The sequence below is a fragment of the Ornithorhynchus anatinus genome, chromosome 4 (assembly GCF_004115215.2).
Source record: "Ornithorhynchus anatinus isolate Pmale09 chromosome 4, mOrnAna1.pri.v4, whole genome shotgun sequence".
NCBI classification, from domain to species: domain Eukaryota; kingdom Metazoa; phylum Chordata; class Mammalia; order Monotremata; family Ornithorhynchidae; genus Ornithorhynchus; species Ornithorhynchus anatinus.
The window spans coordinates 12,940,258-12,963,574 of NC_041731.1; the positions used below are offsets into that span (position 1 = coordinate 12,940,258).

The 23,317-nt window shown below is 43.2% G+C and overlaps 1 protein-coding gene across 1 annotated transcript in view; it reads left to right on the plus strand.

Moving 5' to 3' along the window:
- Positions 1–23,317, plus strand: part of CNTNAP2 (contactin associated protein 2) — a 1,271,576-nt gene that overhangs the window by 854,814 nt on the left and 393,445 nt on the right. The window lies entirely within an intron of this gene.

A 23,317-nucleotide genomic window follows, 5' to 3' on the forward strand; every position in this document is an offset into this window, starting at 1 on the left:
CTCTTCCAGGCAGCTAGGACAGTGCTCTGCACACAGTAAGCACTCGATAAATACAATTGACTGACTGGCCTCCTGGATGCTGAAGCAGCAACTTCCAGGACGGGAAAGGAAGTGGAGAAGAGAAGGCTGGTCAGGGCTCAAACTTCCTCAGGGCAAGTACATGTCAAAGGCTCACCCTATGTCCCCAGTGTGCCTATCCTACCAGTGGCTGCCCTCTTCCGGAGAGCTCGGAAGAGCTGCCGAAAGATTCCTAGCTCTACAAGCAACTCCTAGAGACCTCTGCCTCCCTGCCTAAGTTAACCAGAGTGGTGTGATGGTGACTAGTTAGGAGTCTCTCAGAGATGCTTAGGTTGAGGCAACTCCAAGTTTCCTTAGGAGTCATCGGGGCAAAATAAGAGTGGCCAGTGATTGTCATGGTGAAGTCAAGGACCCGAAAACACCTCAGTTGTTTTCCCTGGCTTCATTTCATGCTAGGGAGTCAGTCACATTTATGAGCATTTACTGTGGGCAGAACGCTGTACTAAGCACTGAGGAGAGTACAAAGGAGAAAACTAAGGTCATAACCTCTGCTCAGTGCAGCTCTAAATCATCTCAGCAGTAGAAGCATTGGAAGGACAAGGCTTGTTTTCTTTAGAAGCCATGCCACAAGGGGAGTAATCGGAGCCTTCCCTGGTTCTGAAGTACAGCAGTTCCACATCTTCGACTATTTTTTTATTTGTAAACTCCTGCCAAATAACCGACTTAAGCAGAAAGAGGAACTTCCCCTTCAAGTGGTTTTCCTTGTCGCGTATCTGTCGAAGCCCAAGAGAATATGTTTCAATGAAACTTTTAATTTACTATTTTAGTACTATTTTAAAGAACTAATGTCTGCTGTAATGGGGGGTGAAGCAATTTTAAATATCCGTTTATTAGCACTTAACGAAGGTCAAATTATAATGCAACTTCTGCTGTGGCATATGTGGCATCTGCATGAATGCAAAAATGAATTCATTATGATTGTGGCAATTAAAATGAATATCAAATGGTTGATAATAGTTGTGCACTTAAAATGTTATTCTTTATTTGAAGTGTTTCAGTCTCATGAGTTCATTTAGCACTACATATTTTAATGATACTAATGATGAAGAACTCATCTGACATGCTTGTGGATCTCACACCTTTCTTTATGACATTTATAATTTATTAGAAGTTAACAGATCCCAAATTATTTTTTACCAGTCTTCTTAAAAACCTTCCTTTCTCTGTCCACTTCCCCAGTGCATTATGCTTCTTGGTTATTTTTAATTAATTAATTTAAACTGATCATGGACTATTTCTACATTTTTAATTGAAAAAGTAAAATCAATGCAAAGAAGGAAATATAGCTCTCTTGCAATAAATCAAAAAACAGTTGTTTATCATGTTCTGCTTTTCGTTTTACCCTAGATCTTTATAAAAATGACTCATATTGTTAGTCTGTGGACCCTTCTCCCGTAACCTTGACAATGATTTTTCATTTGATGTGTATTTGTGCGTTTAACAGATTTTAATGTCATTCGGTGTTATTTAATTCTTGGTTGGATTACCGTCATAACGTTACTCCCAGAGAGAGTAGGATAATTGTTTTGAGGCCATGTAAAGTTCCGTATTTCTGAAAAACCCTCCATTTGGAATTTCAAAACTGTTAAACTAAGTCTATAAATTGTGTGAGATGCAGTATATTGAGGTCACCACCCCCTTGGGTCAGTCCTGAGCTGCAGGGAGTTTGTCCCAAGGAGATGACCCCAGAAATGGTGGGGTCAGATTTTGCTCTTTTCCTCTCTCACTGCTATCACAGTGTTTCTTGTCAGGTAACGTAAGAATTCCAGGAAGCCTTAGACCATGTGGCAGTAGCGGTCGTAAGATTGACCCAGCTGCAGGCATCAATATGGCCACCAAGACTGAAACACTGAGGGAAGTTGTCTGGAGAGGTCTGATCTCTGCCTTCAACTTTCTCTTCTTGATGGCCAATATAGACATTTCTGTTTTGATCTGTTTCTGTGGATGCCAGTCTCCTCTAGTAGTTCCAGTCATTATTTAACACTAACTGTGTGCAAAGCTCTGTACTGAGCTCTGGGAAAGAATACAGGGGTGGAAATTAGATGTGGTTCTTGGCCCTCGAGGATCTCAAAATCTAAGAATATAAGGCAGAAAGAAGGGACTGGAGCCAGACAGGTAAGGAGATTTGAAACAGTGCACTGCTAAAACAACGGCAGTGTGGTCTAGTGGAAAGAGCATAGGCCTTGTGGTCAGAGGACCTAGGTTCTAATCCTGGCTCCACCACTTGACTGCAGTGTGACTTTAGATAAGTCCCTTAACATTTCTGTGCCTCAGTTTCCTTATCTATGAAATGGTGATTTTATCCTACTCCCTCCACGTTAGACTCTGAGCCCCACGTGGGATAGGAACTGTGTTTACCTTGATTATCTTGTATCTACCCCAGTGCTTAATACAGTGAGCATTTCACAAGTACCATTAATATAAATGACGAGGACAAATACACGGTGTCATTTTGAATGAATACATTCATTCATGTTCAAGTATTTTGCATATATTTATAGGTATGTGTATGTATGTGTGTGTTGTAGCTGGAAGGAAAGCTTTTGTAGATTGAGTGTTCCTTGACCTAGAAATATAGGCGAGACTGAAAGCGATTCAGTCGAAGTAGCCCATACCATTTTGCCTTTATGCCTCCACCTGATATTCTCTTTATTCTTGCTCTTCTCAAAGCTAGTCATTTAAAAATATTTTTTTCTAGTATCTCGAGGTGACTGCCAAGGCAAGAAGGTCTGTTTTCCCACCCATCTCTTTTAATAATTTCATGTATATTTTCCTTTCTCCTGCCTTTTCCCCTCTACATTAACGATCTTTTTCATACCATTTCCTTTCTCTGCTGCTTCTGCTAAAGTTTCATGCCTCTATACCCAGAAATTATTTTGTGATTTTTTTCAGCATTAGTATCCTGGAAAACACATTTCTTTTGTAGTCATATCCCATTATATTTTTGATTTGTAATTGCATTTTCCAGTACAGTGTATTTTTCAATTTCATTCTTCCAGCGGAATTCCAAGCGGTGAACACGGCAAATTTAGATGGCTCTGATAGCCAAGGGTTGACCTTTTACCTTTTCACTTGATTTTGGAATGCTTAGTATTGGGGCTCTTTACCCAGCTATTGTGGTTTCCCCTTGCATTAATGCATGCTAACTGCAAAGTCATGTCTAAGCGTTTTCAAGCCAATTACAGAAGTACCTGGCTCCCAGTAGGCAAACATACAAAGTGAAATAACTTTTTCATTCATTGCTGCCATGTCTACCTATCACCAAGAGGTAGAATTCCCAGATGTACAACAGGGAATACAAAAGTCTTCCTTGAGGTTTTTGCTAGATAAAGTTTGGGTACCTGCTGGGGAGAGAAGGCCAAAATGCTTTTGCAATCCTGAATTCCATTTTATTTCTCAAAATTAAACAAAACCTAGAAAATAAATCAAACTGTACTCTAGAGCTACCATTCCATTAGTGCTCTACTAAATTTCCACCTCCTGTTCTTACTTGCATCCTTCCCATCCAAACCCTCCCCTCCCCCCGCCCTTCCCCCCCTCCCCCCCTTGCACCCTCAGCTACTTTCAAGTGTGGCCTCTGGAACCCCCGCTCTATTACAGGTAAGCTACCTTTCGTCCATGACCTTTTCCTCTCCCGCTCTCTCCTTCTCCTCGTCCTTTCAGAAACGTGGCTCTCTCCCGAAGACACGGTCTCCGCCGCCGCTCTCTCCGGCGGAGGCCTCTCCTTCTCCCACTCCCCCAGACTCACCGGTAAGGGAGGAGGCGTCGGCTTCCTCCTCTCACCCCGTTGCCACTTCCGCACTATCCCTCCTCCCCCCTCCCTCTCCTTCCCCTCCTTCAAAGCCCGTATCATTCGCCTCTACCACCCCCTCCAGATACTTGTCACTGTCATCTACCGCCCTCCCGGTCCCACCTCCGACTTCTTCAACCACCTTGACCCCTTTCTCACCTTCCTTCTCTCCTTCTCTCTGCCCACTCTGATCCTCGGAGACTTCAACATCCATATGGACGTACCCGATGACTCCTCTGCCGCCCGCCTGCTATCCCTCCTCGACTCTGCCGACCTCCTCCTCCACCATACCGCGCCCACTCACCGACTCGGTCACACCCTCGATCTCGTCATCTCCTACCGCTGCACTATCTCCTCCCTCACCAACTCTGAAATCCCTCCCTCTGACCATAACCTTCTCACCTGCCTCATCTCTCACACTCCCTCCCCCTGCAATCTTCGCTACTGCCCCACAGAGACCTCCGCTGTCTCGATCCCATCAGTCTTTCCAAAAGCATCTCTCCTTACCTTGCCGCCCTGTCCTCACTTCCCACTCTCGACGATCAGGTCTCCGCTCTGAACTCCACCCTCTCTACTCATCTTGACTCTCTCGCCCCCCCTTTCCCTCCCCTGCTCTCGCTCCACTAACCCACAGCCCTGGATCACCTCCTGTGTCCGCCTCCTACGCTCCTATGCTCGAGCTGCCGAGCGCTGCTGGCAAAAGTCCAAGCACCAAGCCGACCTCACACACTTCAAATTTATCCTTTCCTGCCTTAACTCTGCCCTCTCCTCCGCCAGGCAAAGCTTCTTCTCCTCCCTCATCGACACCCATGCCCGTCACCCCCGCCGATTGTTCCGGACCTTTAACTCTCTCCTTAGGCCCCCTGTTCCTCCCCCTCCCCCATCTCTCACCCCCAGTGATCTGACCACCTATTTCCTCACGAAAATCAACACAATCAGGTCTGAGCTCCCCAAAGTCACCCCTCCGCCTCTCCCCTCCCCCCCACCAACCCTCTCCCCTACTTTCCCATCCTTCCTTGCAGTATCCTCAGAGGAGATCTCCTCCCTCCTCGCAAGTGCCACCCCCTCCACCTGCGCCTCGGACCCCATTCCCTCTCACCTTATTAAAACCATTGCCCTGGCCCTCCTCCCTTCCTTAACGTCCATTTTTAACCACTCAATCTCCAATGGCTCCTTCCCCTCTGCCTTCAAACATGCCCACGTCTCCCCCATCCTAAAAAAACCCGCTCTTGACCCCACTTCCCCTTCCACTTATCGCCCTATCTCCCTACTACCATTCCTTTCCAAAATCCTAGAACAAGTCGTCTACACTCGATGTTTAGAATTCCTTAACTCCCATTCTCTCCTAGACCCCCTCCAATCTGGCTTCCGTCCCCTCCACTCTACCAAGATTGCTCTCTCTAAGGTCACCCATGACCTCCTTCTTGCCAAATCCAATGGCTCCTACTCCATTCTGATCCTCCTTGACCTCTCTGCTGCCTTTGACACTGTCGACCATCCCCTCCTCCTCCATACCTTATCTCACCTTGGTTTCACGGACTCTGTCCTCTCCCGGTTCTCCTCTTACCTCTCTGGCCGGTCATTCTCGATCTCCTTCGCTGGCGCCTCCTCCCCCTCCCATCCTTTAACTGTTGGAGTTCCTCAAGGGTCAGTTCTTGGCCCTCTTCTGTTCTCCATTTACACTCACTCCCTCGGTGAACTCATTCGCTCTCACGGCTTTGACTACCATCTCTACGCAGATGACACGCAGATCTACATCTCCGCCCCTGTCCTCTCCTCCTCCCTTCAGGCTCGCATCTCCTCCTGCCTCCGGGACGTCTCCACCTGGATGTCGGCCCGCCACCTAAAACTCAACATGAGCAAGACTAAGCTCCTCATCTTCCCTCCCAAACCCGGTCCTCTCCCAGACTTCTCTATCACCGTGGATGGCGTGACCATCCTTCCCGTCTCTCAGGCCCGCAATCTCGGTGTCATCCTTGACTCATCTCTCTCGTTCACCCCACACATCCTATCCTTTACCAAGACCTGCCGGTTTCACCTTTACAGTATCGCCAAGATCCGCCCTTTCCTCTCCACCCAAACAGCTACCTTACTGCTACAGGCTCTCGTTATATCCCGGCTAGACTACTGTGTCAGCCTTCTCTCTGATCTCCCTTCCTCCTCTCTCGCCCCGTTCCAGTCTCTTCTTCACTCCGCTGCCCGGCTCATCTTCCTGCAGAAACGATCTGGGCATGTCACTCCCCTTCTTAAACACCTCCAGTGGTTGCCTATCAACCTCCGCTCCAAACAAAAACTCCTCACTCTAGGCTTCAAGGCTCTCCATCACCTTGCCCCTTCCTACCACTCCTCCCTTCTCTCTTTCTACCGCCCACCCCACATGCTCCGCTCCTCTGCCGCCCACCTCCTCACCATCCCTTCGGTCTCGCCTATCCCGTCGTCGACCCCCGGGCCACGTCCTCCCACGGTCCCGGAACGCCCTCCCTCCTCACCTCCGCCAAACTAATTCTCTTCCCCTCTTCAAAACCCTACTTAAAACTCACCTCCTCCAAGAGGCCTTCCCAGACTGAGCTCCTCTTCTCCCTCTACTCCCTCTACCACCCCCTCTTCACCTCTCCGCAGCTTAACCCTCTTTTCCCCCCATTTCCCTCTGCTCCTCCTCCTCTCCCTTCCCATCCCCTCAGCACTGTACTCGTCTGCTCAACTGTATATATTTCCATTACCCTATTTATTTTGTTAATGAAATGTACATCGCCTTGATTCTATTTAGTTGCCATTGTTTTTACGAGATGTTCTTCCCCTTGACTCTATTTATTGCCATTGTTCTTGTCTGTCCGTCTCCCCCGATTAGACTGTAAGCCTGTCAAACGGCAGGGACTGTCTCTATCTGTTGCTGACTTGTTCATTCCAAGCGCTTAGTCCAGTGCTCTGCACATAGTAAGCGCTCAATAAATACTATTGAATGAATGAATGAATGAACTGGCAAAGAAATATCAGCTGTGATATTTTAAATAATATCACTTTAGCAAAAGTCTTGGGATCCATTTCTTTTGGTTTTAGGGAAAGAATATTCAGTACTGAAAATTAGTGTACAGAAAGGGGTTATTTCTCAAAGAGATGTTGAGTGTTCATTTTTAAGGTATTTTATGACCTTTGTTAAGCACTTACTTATGTACCAGGCACCATATTAAACACTGGGGTAGCTACATGGTAATTGGCTTGGACACAGTATCTCATTTTGCAGATGAGGTAACTGAATCACAGAAAAGTGAAGTGACTTTGTCAGGGTCACACAGCAGACACATGGTAAACTCCAGATCCTTCTGACTCCCAGGCACGTGCTTTTTCCATGAGCCCACACAGATTCTCAACTTTGACAACAGAATAATGCCCAGCTGTCTGCAATAACCAAGTTCCCACATTTACCACTTTGGGAAGAGTATTTTCAATTTGGTATAACTTACTTTTTTACAACATCAGTGACACTATTTGCCTATTGCAGAGCTCTCTACTAGATACTTGGGGAATGTTCAAAGGAATTAAAGATGTAATCCGTTCCCCAAGATGTTTACACTGTACTACGGGAGACAGAAGTTATACACTGATGACAATATAGGTAAAACATACATAGTTGCCAGGGGACGTGTCTACAAACTCTGTTGTATTGTGCTCTTCCAAGGACATAGTGCAGTGCTTTGCACACAGTAAGCACTCAATAAATACCAATGAAATAATGTTCTCATTTTAAAATATATGAGAATAAATATTAAAACATTAAGTATTAAAGCAACAAAAATGAATAAAGTGACTGGTTGGAGGGCATGAGTCAGTGGATGGGAGTTTAATTAAGGGATGTCTCTTAGAAGAGGAGTCTTAGTGGGTTTTAAAAGAGGCAGGGTACATCCTTTGGCAAAAGAAAGAAGGGAATTTCAGAATTCCCTTCTCCTATGTGACCCTAGGCAAGTCACTTAACTTCTCTTGCCTCAGTTTCCTCATTTGTAAAATGGGGATTATGACCGTGAGCCACATGCGGGACATATATTATGTCCAACTTGATTAGTTTGTATCAACCCCAGTTCTTACTACAGTGCCTTGCACTTAGTACAGTGCCTTACACTTAGCAAGTGCTTAACAAATACCATAAAAGAAAAGAGGAAAGTAGTGAGCAGTGGATCAAATGTGGTGGGGTTGAGGAGTGAAGAACAGTTATAAAATTATCTAGAAAGAAGGGAAGAACAGAAATGGAAGGGACAAGAGTAGTGATATAAGTGGGAACCAGATGTTGGAAAATCTTGTACCCAAAGTAGGGAGGGAAGGAGAGAGAGAATGTTTCTCTTATGTACATGAAAATGGGGGAATCATTGGAGATGTTTAAGGATGGAACTTCTTTTACTTCCTATCTCAAACATCTTGTGTTCTAACCCATGCCCCAGTGTATCTTTCTTGTTGTGAGCAGGAAATGTGTTTATTGTTGTAGTGTGCTCTCCCTAACACTTAGTACAGTGCCCTGCACACTGTAAGCGCTCATTAAATTTGAATGGATGAGTCTCAGCTTCATTATCTGAATATGGATTAGTAGCAAGACTTATTTTTTGGAAATGGCAACTCTAATTCTTTCTCAAAGAAGCAGCTAAAGCATCAGAGTGGCCAGTGACTGTGTCACCTCAGAGATAGAAGATTTAAAGTGCCCCTTGGTTTCTCCACTGCATAATCAGGGCCTGTCCCATTATTTCTTCCCCCTTCCATTTCCCGAAATAGCAAAATAGTCTTGCTTCCTGACTCCTTAGTGGACAAGGTGAGAGTAATGAGAAAGCACTAAAGATAGCTGTCCTGATCCCCTGAAGGGGCAGAGCTGAGATTTCTCTGTAATCCCCTCTGCCACTGCAGCACAGGAGGTGGGAACATTGAAGTGTTGAGGGCATGGCAGTTTCAGACTCCTCTCTGAGGCAATCAGGCTGTCAATGGCATTTCACTGATGGAGCGTGATGCCCTGTGCTACACGTGGGTGGCTGCTTTGTCTCTTCCTCCTTTCTGGATTGCGGCTCTCATCACGGCGGCTTTAACTTCATGAAAGCGACAGCTTCACATTTGTCATTTTTGAGCTCAGAAAGATGTTGCGTGCCTGTTTTCTTGTCTATCTTAATTCAATCATTAACCCCCTTAATTCAATGCTCGCTCACATAATATTCTCGAGAAAGAGCCTGGCAATTTAGTTGTCTGGTGAGAAGGGCCCAGCCAGCCAGTATACACTCAAACAGCTGTTCACATATCTGTCACACACATTGAAGGACTATGTCGAATGAGACCCTTAGTAACCTGAAAGAAAAAGAATTCCTTCGCCGTCTCATCAGACTTCCATTGGGAACAACTACGGGCAGGTTTTTCTCCACATCCACAAGGAACACACTTCAGCTTGATTTTCCCTCAGTAAGTGGTGGGCCTCGGCCTCAGTTTGTATTGAACAACTTTCATGTTCACCACGATACATGCATTTAGTGACCTTACCTAAATTCCAAGAAAAACAGATGGTTTTTATGGATACGAACATATGGCCAACCTAGCTGGAAACTGGGAGTCAGTTGCCACCGTTGGAGAAGCATGGCACAGTCAGATGAAGAAAGGAGTGACTTATTTCCATCAGAGGCTCTGTAAGGATTGTGAAACAATGAGGCAAATGAAACAGCACCAGCCACTGAATACATATGAAACAGTACACTGGCCTTTGCAACTGCCCTGCCCAATTTCCCCAAGAGGTGTGTTTCACTATTAGTGATATATTCTTTGAGTTCAATGGACAATGCTTTTATTTATATATACACAAATAAATATAAATATATGTATATATATATAATATAGTATATATAGAAAGAGAGATTATATGCATTATATATTCACAAGGCTATAAGTTATTTTTGACAATTCTTTTATTGGTTATGTAGGGTAGAGAAGTAGCATGTTTAGTGGATAGAGCACGGGCTTGGGATCAGAAGGTCATGAGTTCTAACCCCAGCTCTACCACTTGTCTGCTATGTGACCTTGGGCAAGTCACTTCAATTATCTATGCCTCAGTTACTTCATCTGTAAAATGGGGATTGAGACTGTGAGCCCCACATTTAACAGGGACTATGTCCAACATTTATCCATTTCAAGTTACTTGTTTATTTTTTAACTTACTTTTTAAGTCCAGAGGCAAGTGGCCCGGACTCACAAGCCATGTATGACATGCAAGTGTAAGGCTCTGTCTTTTCTAGGAACTTTGTTTTTTTATGCTGTGCTTCCTAAGTGATTTACTTGAAAATTCATTTCTTGTCACTGCCAACTTTCTACTTTTATCACTTGTTGAAGAAGTACATTTAAGAAAGGTATGGCAATCTGGAATCAGGTTGTACTGCAATACAGAACAGAAGTCCACCTTACTATAAGGAGCAGAGAATGTGTCTGCTAAATCTGTTGTATTGTTTTCTCCCAAGTGCTTAGTATAGTGCTGTGCACATATTATCTTATGCCACTAGTTGTTTCCGACCTGTAGCGACACCACGGACACATCTCTCCCAGCACATCCCACTCTCCATCTGCAATCACTCAGGTAGTATATCCATAGAGTTTTCTTGGTAAAAATATGGAAGTGGTTTACCACTGCCGCCTTCCAAGCAGTAAACTCAAATCTCTGCCCTCGACTCTCTCCCATGCGACTGCTGCCCAGCACGGGTGAGTTTTGACATGTAGCAGATTGCCTTCCTTCCACTCGCTAGCCACTGGCCAAGCTAGGAATGGAGTGGGTAGACCTCTCCCTTCCCATAGCCGAGACTGGTAGAGTACTGGAAGCTCTCCAGGTGCGAACCTGCGAGGGGATGTACAGAGTAAATGCTCAATAAATACCAATGATGATGACATTGATGATTGTCAGAAAGAGATAATACAGCTGGATAAACATTCATTGATAAATCGTTGAATTCTTTGAATGCGCTATTTGTTTAATAAAATTGACAGGGATGAGTTTGTTTTGTAGCAAAGATTCATGCTGTCACGTTGTTAAGGATAGGTAGAAACCTTGGCAGTGAATTACTAGAGAGCCTCTTTTCCTTCTTAGTAGAATCAACAGGATTGAAGGAAGAACATTTTGCCCATAAAGGGTCAAAGGCAGCTGTGGTCTGGCAAAATCTCTTTTTACTAGTGGCAAAGGCGTATGAGAAATCTTTCCTGGCTGAAAACAAAACATATCTGAAATATCCTGCTCTTTGAGTTGGAGTAGGAAGCAGTCTTTAAATAATTTAAATTGCTCAAACCTAAGGCTAGAAGTAATGTGGCCTAGTGTTAAGAGCACAGGCCTGGGAGTCAGTTCTAATCCCAGATCTGCCAGTTACTTGCTGGGTCATCTTGGCCATATTGCTTAACTTCCTCTGTGCCTCAATACCTTTGCTCCACCCTACTCATACTCTGAGCCCCACTTGGAGGCAGGGACTGTGTCCATCTTGATTAACTTGTACCGGAATGCTTAGAACAGTGGTTGACACCTAATACACATTTAACAATGGTAATATAATATAGTAATGTTAATATCTGAGAAGCAGCGTGGCATAGTGGATGGAGCACCAGCCTGGAAGTCAAAAGGTCATGGGTTCTAATCCCAGCTCAGCCACATGTCTGCTGTGTAACCTTGGGCAAGTCACTTCACTGGGCCTCAGTTCCCTCACCTATAAAATGGGAATTAAGAATGTGAGCCCTGAGTGGGACAGGGACTGGGTCCAACCTGATTGCCTTCTATCTACCTCAACTCTTAGAACGGGGCTTGGCATATAGTAAGTACTTAACAACTATCATTATTATTATTATTAAAATTAATAGAAATTTAAGCCCTTGGTGAGGAAGGACTGCATCTGTCAACTCAGTTATATTGTGCTCTCCCAAGCATTTAGTACAGTGCTCCACATCCAGTAAGTGCTCAGTAAATGCCATCAATTAATGAATTCCATTTTGATTTCGAGGGTACATATATGGGTTTGCAATGTATTCTGTTTTCCAGACCAAAACAAGCTTAGAAGGAAAAGGTGTGAAGTTTGTAAATGTTTTTGCTATGGTTTTGTATGCTTTGAAAGTTAGTGTCATTTTGCTTCTTTGTGGCTAGAATAAACTGTGACCTTTAGATTTAAGTGTGTCATGTTCAAGAACATTTCTATTCTGTCTGAGAGAAATCACAGAGGAAGGATAATACAAAACATTTTAGGAGAGAATTATTACTGTCTTTTCTTTTGATTTATCCCTAGCTCTTTGTCCTCATGTTTTTTCTAACCTAAATCTTTCATGGAGTTTCCAAACATGGAACCTCTCTTCTACTAATCTTCTCTAAGGAAAGATCAAACATTGAAATTATAGCTCATTCGAGATGTTCCATGTCTCAAAGAGTGTATTTTATATGACCATTGTTGTTGCCGAATGAACAGTTTTGTCTTTCTCTAGGAGAGGTGCTGGCTTCTGGACTTGAACCTAGATAGGCCTCATCAGGTACCCCAGTATCCCACGGCTGGAAGATAGCCAGTTGCGCCAACACGGTTGCAAGAGGGAAGGTTAGCCTAAGCAAAGACCATGGTTTTCCCCTTGAACAGCCAATGTCCTTTCAGTGCTTAAGCTTTTTTGCCTGATACCCCGCCGTCAACCTGCACTGCCAATCCAAATGATACCTTCTCCCAGGCCTTTGTGGTCTTTGGAGCACTGTGATGGGCCCAAGGCATTGAGTTGACTTTCCCATAAATGTAAGGCTTCAAAGGCGTATGTTGTTTTCAGTACTTTAATACTGTTGGGGGCAAATGTAGGGTTAGAACCAGGTCTCCTGAGATCCAGGATAAGTGCTTTTACCACTGATCAAAAAGCAGGCCTCGGCCTCCCTCTACTCATATATTGGATATATTTACCCTATAGGGGATATTTACACACAGGCATTTTCAACAAGGCTGCCAGTTTGAGTTCCTGGAAAATGTGTCTGTCTCTGTCTTTTTTTTTTTTTTACAGTATTAGGAAGGTCTTAACCATTTGCCAGGTACTTGCTAAGCGCTGTTGGTTGGGGGGATACAGGTACAAGGATACAAGGTTGTCTGATATGGGGCTCACAGCCTTAATCCCCACTTTACAGATGAAGGAACTGAGGCACGGAGAAGTGAAGTGATTTGCCCAAAGTCATACAGCAGACAAGTGGCAGAGCTGGGATTAGAACCCAGGTCTTTCCTACTTCCAGACCTAGGATCTTCCCCTACGCTTACATTCAGTGACTTAGGATATATTCCAGAACCAGCCCCAATGTGATGGTTAAGAACTGCTATACAACCGGCATGTCAATTTAAACATGCTCTGAAACACACTAAATATCATTACTCCTCATCTAAAACAATGCAGACTTATTTTTGGTCTTGAGGATTTTGGTCAGCAAATTTATAGAGGCTGAAAATGTGAATTTACTAGAAAAAAGCTTAAATTTTACAAGTATGATTAGTTTTATTGTTGTAAAAGATTTTAAATCTGGTATCGGTAGGGCCCTTATATCGGCTTTTCAGTAAGAGGATTTGCTATCATTCATTTCTGTAGGCCTATGATATCTGCAAAGACACCTTGCTTGACTTCTCCTTTCCTCCCTCTACTTGTCCTTTTCTCTTTTCACCCACCTACACTTCCTACACTCATAGGCATAGTTGATGCAGAAGTTTTGAGAAAACAATAATGGCGGGAATAGGGTGGAAATAACAGTACTGCATGTGCTGCAGATTGTTCACAAATTTCCCCTTGAAGAAAGAGAGGAGAGAGTGGAAAGAGATTTTATTTTTTTAAAGAATTCATGAGAGATACCAGGATGGTGCCTAATGAGGTGATGTACTATAAATATCACCCCATACAAATTTGCATAATGCCATTTTTTCCTCTAAGATGTTCCTTGATAAGATCAACACAGGAACCCAAATGAAGTGGAAAAATAAAATCATGGAAAGCAAGTGTTTTCTTGGAGCCTGCAAATATTAATAATGATGCCTCATTCTCTATACCGTTGTCTCTGCTGGGTGTCCACTCTAGCTTGCCATATGCATAGGTAGTTAGATGCTTGAGGCATTTTTCTACTCAGGTGACTGATTCCCCCAGGGAGAAATAGAATGTGTGTGAATTTCTGTTCTAGTGGCTTCCCAAGAGTGTCTAACAAGCCTATGTTCGGAAGGGGTAAACTAATTTAGAGAAATAAAGGAGATATTTGAAAAAGAATTAAAAGTTCTAATTGTAGAACCTTCTACTTTGTGCCAAGCACTGTTTGTCCTTGGGTAACTAAATTGTACAAATCGCTTCAAGCTATTTCGAGTTTGTGTGGCTGCCTCTTGGAGACCAATGACAATGTTCCTGTTCCCACAGAGTGATGATAACTGTTGCTCCACCCCACAGAAAAATGACACATGTCTAGGGGTAAAGCATTATATAAATATAAGCGTGGATAGTTATCCCAGGATAATAACTAGACTGTAAGCTCACTGTGAGCAGGGAATGTGTCTGTTAATTGTGGTACTCTCTCAAGCGCTTAGTACTGTGCTTCACACACATTAGGTGCTCAATAAATATGAATGAATAAATGAGAATAGGTTGCAAATCTTAGGCAGTAAATACCTTGTAGGCAGGGATCGTGTCCACCAAACCTATTGTTTTCTCCCAAGCGCGTAGTCATGTCTGCACAAAGTGGTTGGGGTGAGCCCACGACAAGCTGCCTCATTAGTGACTATTTGTGATCCTGCGAACAGCAACAAGAAAGAGAGACGTGAAGGCACATAGGGGCTCTACCTGAGACAGGTGATTGCTGGCCTGTCGGGGGCGGAGCATGGAGGGAGGCAAGGCTTTTTCTCCCTGTTCTACCCAGTAACGGGCCTGGACCAATCAATGACTGCCACGTAGACCTGCAAAGCCTGAGGCAGATAAAAGGCGCTCATTATGAATGGCAAGGAGACATGCAGGGGACACACACAGAAGGCAAGCTGAAGTGATGCAAGCAGCGCATTTGGAGCAGAAGCAGGACAGAGAAGCAAGCATTGAAGAAGTGAGCAGCAGGAGAGCAGCAGCACTTGGAAGCGGGAAGAAGAAGCATTGGCAGAAAGGACTCCTTAGACCAGCAGACTGATATTGGACCCTTGGTGGAGAAGAGTGAGTGAATGTGTGCATGTGTCACTCCCTTGCACATTGGTAAAACTAAGTAAAAAACTTTCCACAGTAACCTTGGTGACCAGAAGTGTGGTTTGACTTCTACTACATGTCACCAAGACTCCCCTGGTCCAGAAAGGTTGGTTCGAACCGAGGGGTCACGAAAGTAGAGCTCGATAAATGCTACTGATTGGTGGAAATCCTAAGATCTGCTTTGTAGCCTTGGGAAATTTATCTGACTGGCACCAGTTTCGTCAACAGAAGTTACTTTTGCAAGTCGACCTCACCAATCTAGATTGACTATAAATGTTTGCAAATGACTTTTGGGGCTAAGACCCAAAGGTTTGACATAATGACAAAAATATCGTTGGAGTTGGGGACTTTTCCCAAGGAGTATGTTTTGCCTAGAAGCAACATTTCCCCTATTTGCATCAAGCACAACGTCCTGCCACTCGGCCGCAGCAGTCACCAGGACGAAGTCCTGGTGTATTCAAAAGCCATTTAACCCACTGATGAAAGATCCCCCTACATATGGTGGAGAATCCAGGGGCGATTTAACTTTGCGTAGAAACCTGATACAGTGTTTGAGAATAGAAGCTAAAATGAAAATGAGGAGGCTGGGCAGAAAATTCGCTTACGACTGCCTGAGAAATTAAGCTAGGCAAGATATAATTATCCAAATTAGAATTAGACCAGAACATCAGGTCTTACATCCCTCAGGGTCTTATTTTTGCAGAAACTACTGGCACCATCAGGAACCAGATGGCAGCCTTCATATGGGTGCAATGACTAAAGAACATTTCTTATCTTGAAAGTAGCCTTTCAGAGCTTTAGTTTCGGGATTCAATCATCCCAGGTCTGCTAGGTTGATGGCACGGCCTTTCATTTTCTTGGCAGACCCTAACTAAAACAAATGAATGGAAAGGATTTGGCCTTGACTCCAGAAATTCATGCTGCTGTTGCTTGTTTTGTTTTTAAGTAACGTAATAATTTTTTGGGTTCTGAACATAGAGGCCTGGAATCCAGAGAGTTGCTTCCAAGTCGGGTTTGTTTTGAACGAAGCGCCAGGAGGGCATGAGTTCAGTAATGGGTTAGAGGGAAGAGCATCTGCCCTTTTGTCCGCCAGACCTCCCTGAATCTTTTCACCGCCCCTACTAGATGGTTTATTCATCTCCCGGGACCACAGCGATCTCGGTCCACTCATAAAGTCAGAGTAAGTCATTTGAAACTTTCATTTTCCTTTGAGGGTGGAAATGTGAAATAGAGCCACTATATGGAGGTGTCCTGATTTGAAATCCAACAATCATTTCCCATAATTATCTTATTATATGTAATTATGTAGCCCTTTTTGCTTACAAATGACTTACAGGCTAATATTTAAGCCAATCAATAGAAGCGATTTATTTATTCTATTGAAGATCACAGAGATATTAAAGTATTGTGCAACCTCAGCTTTGGACTAGGAGGATAAATGAGTCATGGAGGTTATTGCCATAGAATCAAATGAGAGGTAGGATGATCGCTTAGTGTATTCATGCCATCTCCTGGTAATGCTGGGTAATTCCCATATGGCATTTTCTCCGCTTGGTTTCACTTTTCTCTGAGTGAACCATTTTGCCAGGTTTTGACCTTTTCTCTTGGGAGATTCTTGCAAAGGTAAATAGGTGTTCATGTGAGAGTGAATGGCAGGGCAAAAAAATTGTTCTAGTGCCTAAGGGAAGAGGTGGGTAATTAACCATTTTCAGATTCTGGCCGGTAAATGTTACGCATCCCTTTCCAACTCTGACTTTATCTTAAGCAAGAGGAATTCAGAGGCCTCCAGGGCTACAATTTTCCTTTGCACTAGTGGGAGGAAAGTGGAGACCCTCCAAGTAGTTTAGTTTCCCTAGACTTTTTGCCCTTGATCTTTTGGCCTATTTGTTCTCATGATTATTCCAACTGGTGTCTTCTCTATGGCAGGACAGAGCACTGCCCCAAATTGCAGCTGCCTATGAAGAGAACTGAACCTGCACCAAGAGGATTGCATTTTGAGGAATCCCACAAAAGGCCTCGTGGAAAGATCACAGGCCTGGGAGTCAGGGGACCTGAATGCTAATCCTCACTTCACCACTTGTCTGCTCTGTGGCATTGGGCAAGTCACTCAACTTCTCTGTGTCTGTTTCCTCTTCAGTAAAATGGAGATCAAATGCCCATTCTCCCTCTCTCTTTACATGGTGAGCTCTGTGTGGGGACTATGTCCAACCTGATTATCTTGTATCTATCCCAGTGCTTAGGATAGTGCATAGCACATAGGAAGTGCTGAGTGAATATTACGTTTTATCATTATCAGCCAATCGTCTGAGATGAATCAATGGAACTAACTTTCCTCCTCCTTCAGGAGTTTTCAAAATGCAGAACCAGTCTACCCCAGGCCAGGACCCTGCCTGCAAAGTAGAACAAAGATCAGCATGGCATAGTGGATAGAGCACAGACCTGGGAGTTAGAAGGTCATGGGTTCTAATCCCAGCTCTACCACTTGTCTGCTGTGTGACCTTGGGTAAGTCACTTTGCACTGTGCCTTACACAGATAACTGTGTGCCTGTGTGCCTGTTTACTTTGTGCCTCAGGTATCTTATCTGTAAGATGGGAATTGAGACTGTGAACCCCACATGGGACAGGGACTGTGTTCAATTTGATATGCTTGTATCCACCCCAGTGCTTAGTACAGTGCCTGGCACATAGTAGCATTATTATGCAAGCATACAGCTGCCCAATGGATCCCGGAACCTTCACTAGCCGTTTTGGGTTTTTTTTTAAATATTTGTTAAGCACTTACTATGTGTCAAACCCTGTTCTAAGCGCTGGGGTAGATGCAAGTGAATTAGTTGGGACACAGTCCCTGTCCCGCAGTGGGCTCGCAGAGTAATTTGTGACTTGTCCAAGGTTACACAACAAGCATTTGGCAGAGCTGGGATTAGAACCCATGTTCTCTGACTCCCAGGCCCTTGCTCATTCCACTAGGCCATGCTGCTTCTCTTATGTTTCTTGATAAGCTCTTTTGTGTCATAAAACATTCCCTGAGGCGAATTGTATCCCTCTCAGACTGTGAGCTCCATGTGGGACAGGGACTGCATCTGATATGCTTATGTTCATTCACTCATTCAGTCCTATGTATTGAACACTTGCTATCTACAAAGCACTATACTAAGCACATGAGAGAGTACAATATAGCAATAAGCAAAGACATTCCCTGGCCACAGCATTATGTCATATCTAGTATAGGGCTTGGCACATACAAAGCACTTAAAACCCCATCAGGGAATATCTAGCTACTCTGTTACATTGTACTTTTCCAAGCGCTTCATACAGTGTTTTGCACACAACGCATAATATGGTGCCTTGATTAGGAATTAATTAGGGGGTCTTCTGCTTTGTCTGGTGACTGGTCTGCGATAAGTCTATCATAGGTACTTCCCTACCACCAAAATTGAGCGTAGGAAGTCTGCAAAATCCTCTACCACTTCCTGAAATGTTTAGTTTCCTAAAACATTTAGTGTAGTTTACACAACCCTGAAGTGTTGGGTGGTTATTACTCAAAATAATGAATTTAGGAGGGTGACCCAGAGGTTCTGCTTATTATTAAAGTCTTTGCTTTGTATTTTTTTTTTTGGTTCCCTGATTTTTCTCAATTTAAAGTCCTTCAATTTCTTTCCTAGTCACCCTGAAATTCACCGTATCCCAGGTGATGACTTCAGTGAAGTATCCCAGCTCTTAAGACACTGGCCCAACATTTCTAATTAAATAAAAGCATTAAGTGACATGGGAACTTAGACCAATACAGACTAAATAGTGTCAGTCCAGAGAAAGCAGTGGATAGGCTTTTGAGTCCAGATTGTGGATATTAGAACTCTATTCAGAAGGCAGAAAGGGACCTGTATCCTTTGATTCCGAGTAAAATGTAGAGGAGGAAGGCACAGAATTCCATAGTGGGCATTTGCCTTGCAGCAGAACTACACCCATTTCTAAGATGCTCTTGAATCTGCCTTCTTTTACCAGCAGCACTCATTCATTTGCATTCATATGCTTGTTCCATTTTTTCGCTTCAAAATGGTAGACTCTATCCCCTACGTCTTTTTCAGATTCTGTCCATTTGGGGAGGTAAGAGTCTGTTGCATTTTAAAATAGAAAGGTAACATAATGCCTATTATATTTTCCCCAAAATATTTATCTCCACTTGTTTACTCTAAGAGTTATTTTTGTCTTCTTGGGTAACATATAAAGGATGTCGATCATTGTGTTTGGTTTGTTTCAGTTTTCCAGAATGTGTAGTGAAAAGCCAAAATTTGCAAAATGACCTTCAGTTCTGGGCAAGCCTCAATAAATCAGAGGAATCATTCTAGTGTCCGAGGCTGGGTGTAAACAATTGCTGAACATATCATGCCTGTGATAATTTCCTGTTTTATCACAGAACTTCATCTAATTTATTATTACCAAGTGCTTTGAGGAACAGAATCAGAAATAAGGAGGATACACAGGAGACCTTTGGATTGGGTTCTTTTCAAGGGCAATTTATTATCAGAAAAATCTCTAACATTTCTGGTCTTCCCTCTGATTCTTGCCAACAGTTACCCGTCTCATCATTCTCAGTGTGGTCCTTCAGCTTCTCCTTTCCCTTATTATTACCAGTTCCATCATTATTTCTGTCAACTGGCTCAGTTTTGTCAGCCCTTCTCTTTATTAGCTTCCCGCTAGCCTTAAAGAAGCAATTAGGTCCAGAATCCTCTGAGAAGACCCAGTAAAGCCAAGTCCCACTGTAACAACTGAAACTGAAGTGGGGAGTCTTGAGCACCCCAGAGCTAGATAATCTCACAGATTGGACTGTATTTGCATTGTTCAAATCTCAGCAGTAGGTACAAATACAGTCCTCCCTTTAATTAATTATTATTATTTTCCAGGCTCTAAATCAAGCTCTAGGGTAGATACAAGCTAATCAGGCTGGACACAGTCCATGTCCCACATGGGGCTCAAGGTCTTAATCTCTATTTTACAGATGAGGTAACTGAAGCACAGAGAAGTGAGGTGACTTGCCCAAGGTCACCGAGCAGACAAATGGTGGAGCTGGGAATAGATCCTAAGACTCCCAGGCCCGTGTTCTATCCATGAGGCCATGCCGCTTCCCATTCGTGCCTTCTTTTCTCTTCCATTTGAATGCATGTAAGTTTCTCTAGGGCCGGGTTTATGTCTTGCTTTTATTGAGTGTTTCTCAGGCACAGATTATAGTTCTCTTCAATCAGTGGGTGGTCAATAAATGCTGTTGGTGATAATGATGATGGTAGTCCAGTCTTTCTGAAGCCTGTATTCCAGTCGTCACTCCAACAGTCAATGGTAGTTGATTGTGTACTGTGTGTAGAACACTGTACTAAGCACATATGCCATAACTCTATGCTGCTGTTTTCAACAGTGTACTGCTGTCATATCATTTGAAGTTTTGCTGCATTACGTTTTGCAAGTGTTAATTTCTGACCATGTTCTTTCAGTTTGCTATAATGCAATTCTATGAATGTCCCAGGCAGAGAAGTTGTGTTGTGATTAGGACTGCTTTGATAGTGGTGAACCAGATAGCATTCTAGCACCTCATTGTCTGGGATTTAGCCTTTGCTATGACAGTGGAAAGCTAAAATCCAAAGTGTAACAATATATGTTTTAAAATATTTTTGTTTTATTTAAAAAATGCTTACAGCAATGATAGTTTAAGCAACTACATTTTCTCCTCTACTCAACTTTCATAGATATTTTCCCAGTTCATCTGGATTCTGTCTGAATTATTTCCTTTATCCTTCAGGGTGGTATGTTTCACTTCTGTGGTCTCTTGTCAATTGGTTCTTCTCTTCATAAGAGTGGGTTTCTACTTAGCTGCACGGTTCTTCTGTGGAATCAAAAGTCAATTGGTTCCTCCAATACAATGTTTTCTAAATTTCCATTTTTCCCTTGTGCTTGGACCAAAAATCAGCCAGCAGTGTTTGGTCCAACAGTGTATTGGTAAACCGTGTATATATTATGGGAATCAACGGAGATGAAAATTAAATTATAAAAATTTAATGGAGAAGGCAAACAGTGCAAAGATGTGGAATCAATGAAGCAACCGAAATTGATGGCCATTTCCAGCTCTACCTGATTAACTGCCTGGTTAACCATAAGGGCCAAACTACCTCAGCATGTAATTAGACTTCTGGCTGGGCGGCCCACTGGGGTAGAGCAGGGGTGAAAGAAGGAAAGACGAGGAATGGAAAGAGTGACCTGGTGCTGGGTTACACACATGACACCACCCACTCCGACTTCCCCTCAGCCCCACAGAACTTTCATCCGTAAGAGCCAGGGGCCCGGGATTCAGAAGGTGATGGGTTCTAATCCTGACTCCACCACTTGTCTGCTGTGTGACCTTGGGCAAATCACTTCACCTCTTTGGGCCGCAGTTACCTTATCTGTAAAATGGGGATCAAGATTGCAAGCCCTACATGGGACAGGGACCGTGTCCACCCTGAATTTCTGTTATGCACCCCAGCTCGTAGAATAATGCCTGGCATTATTAGACTTCTAATAATGGCATATAGTAAGCGCTTAACAAATACCATAATTATAATAATTATTATTATTTTCATATCTGTTACTCCTCCCCCTTCCCACCCCCCATGAAGTAAATGATTAACAAATGCATTATAATTATTCATCTGCATTCTATTTTGCCACCGACCCCTTTCCCACATCTGCCCTCTGGCCTGGAACTCCCTCCCTCTCCATATATTACAGATCACTATCTCCCCACCTTCAAAGCCTTTTTAAGGACACATTTCCTCCAAGAGGCCTTCCCTGCTTAAGCCCTCTTTCTCTGACTCCATCTTCCTCTGTGCCGTCTATGCATTGGATTTCTACCATTTTAGCACTTGGTAGTCACCCCTCTTTCAGTCTCAGAGCACATATATTCATCGTGGACAGGTAATGTGTCTACCAATTCTGTTGTACTCTCCCATGTGCTTAGTACAGTGCCCTGCACAGAGTTAGCGCTAATAAGTACCACTGACTGATCGATTCCACATGTTAGGGGGACCAGAATTCTGCACTGCTGCCCAGAGTTGGATTGTGTCTTTAACCCAGATTGACTATAAACTAATTTTACCGCAGTATTTAGAATGGTTTTGAAAATTTGTGCATTTTTAAGAAGTGCTTTGCTCTTCTTTTTGCCTGGTGGCTAGTTATATGCATCAGTGACAGAAAGTACTGTAGGTGGCAATAGTTGGTTTAAATTGTTTAAAGCTAACAAAAATTTATTGTAGCTTTGTGAAATATCAGAGGAGCTTAAGAAATTCAGTAAACACTGATTGCAGACTAACTCTTCTTTATGACTTGCAAAATAGAAATGAGTTGAAAATTACCTTTTCAACATTGGTACATTTCATTTTTAAGGCTTTCTTTTTCCCTTCCTGGCTCAAGTTTCTCCAAAAGGTTGCCTGCTCCCTTTCAGAACTTAATAATGGGCATCAAACAAACAGCTTTAATAAGTTTAATGAAAAAAAATTTTGGCCTACTAGAGGAATAAAAATTTGATTTCTGAGAGTAATTTTGAATGGTGATATACAACAGCCAAGGAAAATGTATAACAAGTGACATAGTACTGGTTTTAGAAGCCTTGATAGCTATGCAGTTCACCTATCTACATAAATATCCACAAACATAGATAGATGTCGACCACACTCAGTGAATCAACTGGACTTTTTGACTGCTTACTCTATGTAGAACACTGCATTTAGTGTTTGGGGGAGTACCATAGTAGATACAATCCCTGCCTTCGAGGAGTTTACAATCTAGTGGAAACCCACTTATCCATAGGCTGTCCCCCCACTTTTCTTCTTTCTAGCTGGACAAGCCACTTTTTCCAATTCAGAATAACGGTGCCGTTTCAGCTGTAGTGTAGGGGAAAGAGATTTTGATGGTATTTCCCTGTGCTCGGTGGAAAGACGCAAACTGTTCTTTGCAGGAGCTTTGGAAAGCAGGGCCCAGCACTCGGTGAATACAAAACAGAAGCATTTATCGTCTCACCTTTCCTTGGAGAGCTTTTTGTTCTTTGTTTTGGTTGCAAGAAAATTGCAGCTTAAATAAGATTTACAAATCACTTAATTTGCCAACTGCTATTGCTAGAGTTTTTCTTTGAAAATATTTTGGCCTTTAGGCAATGAAAAGATAGGATATTTGAGAGTCTCCTTAAAAAGAGAATTTTTATTCTTTTGGCAAGAATTTGGATAGTTTACTAGGCAATTTTAT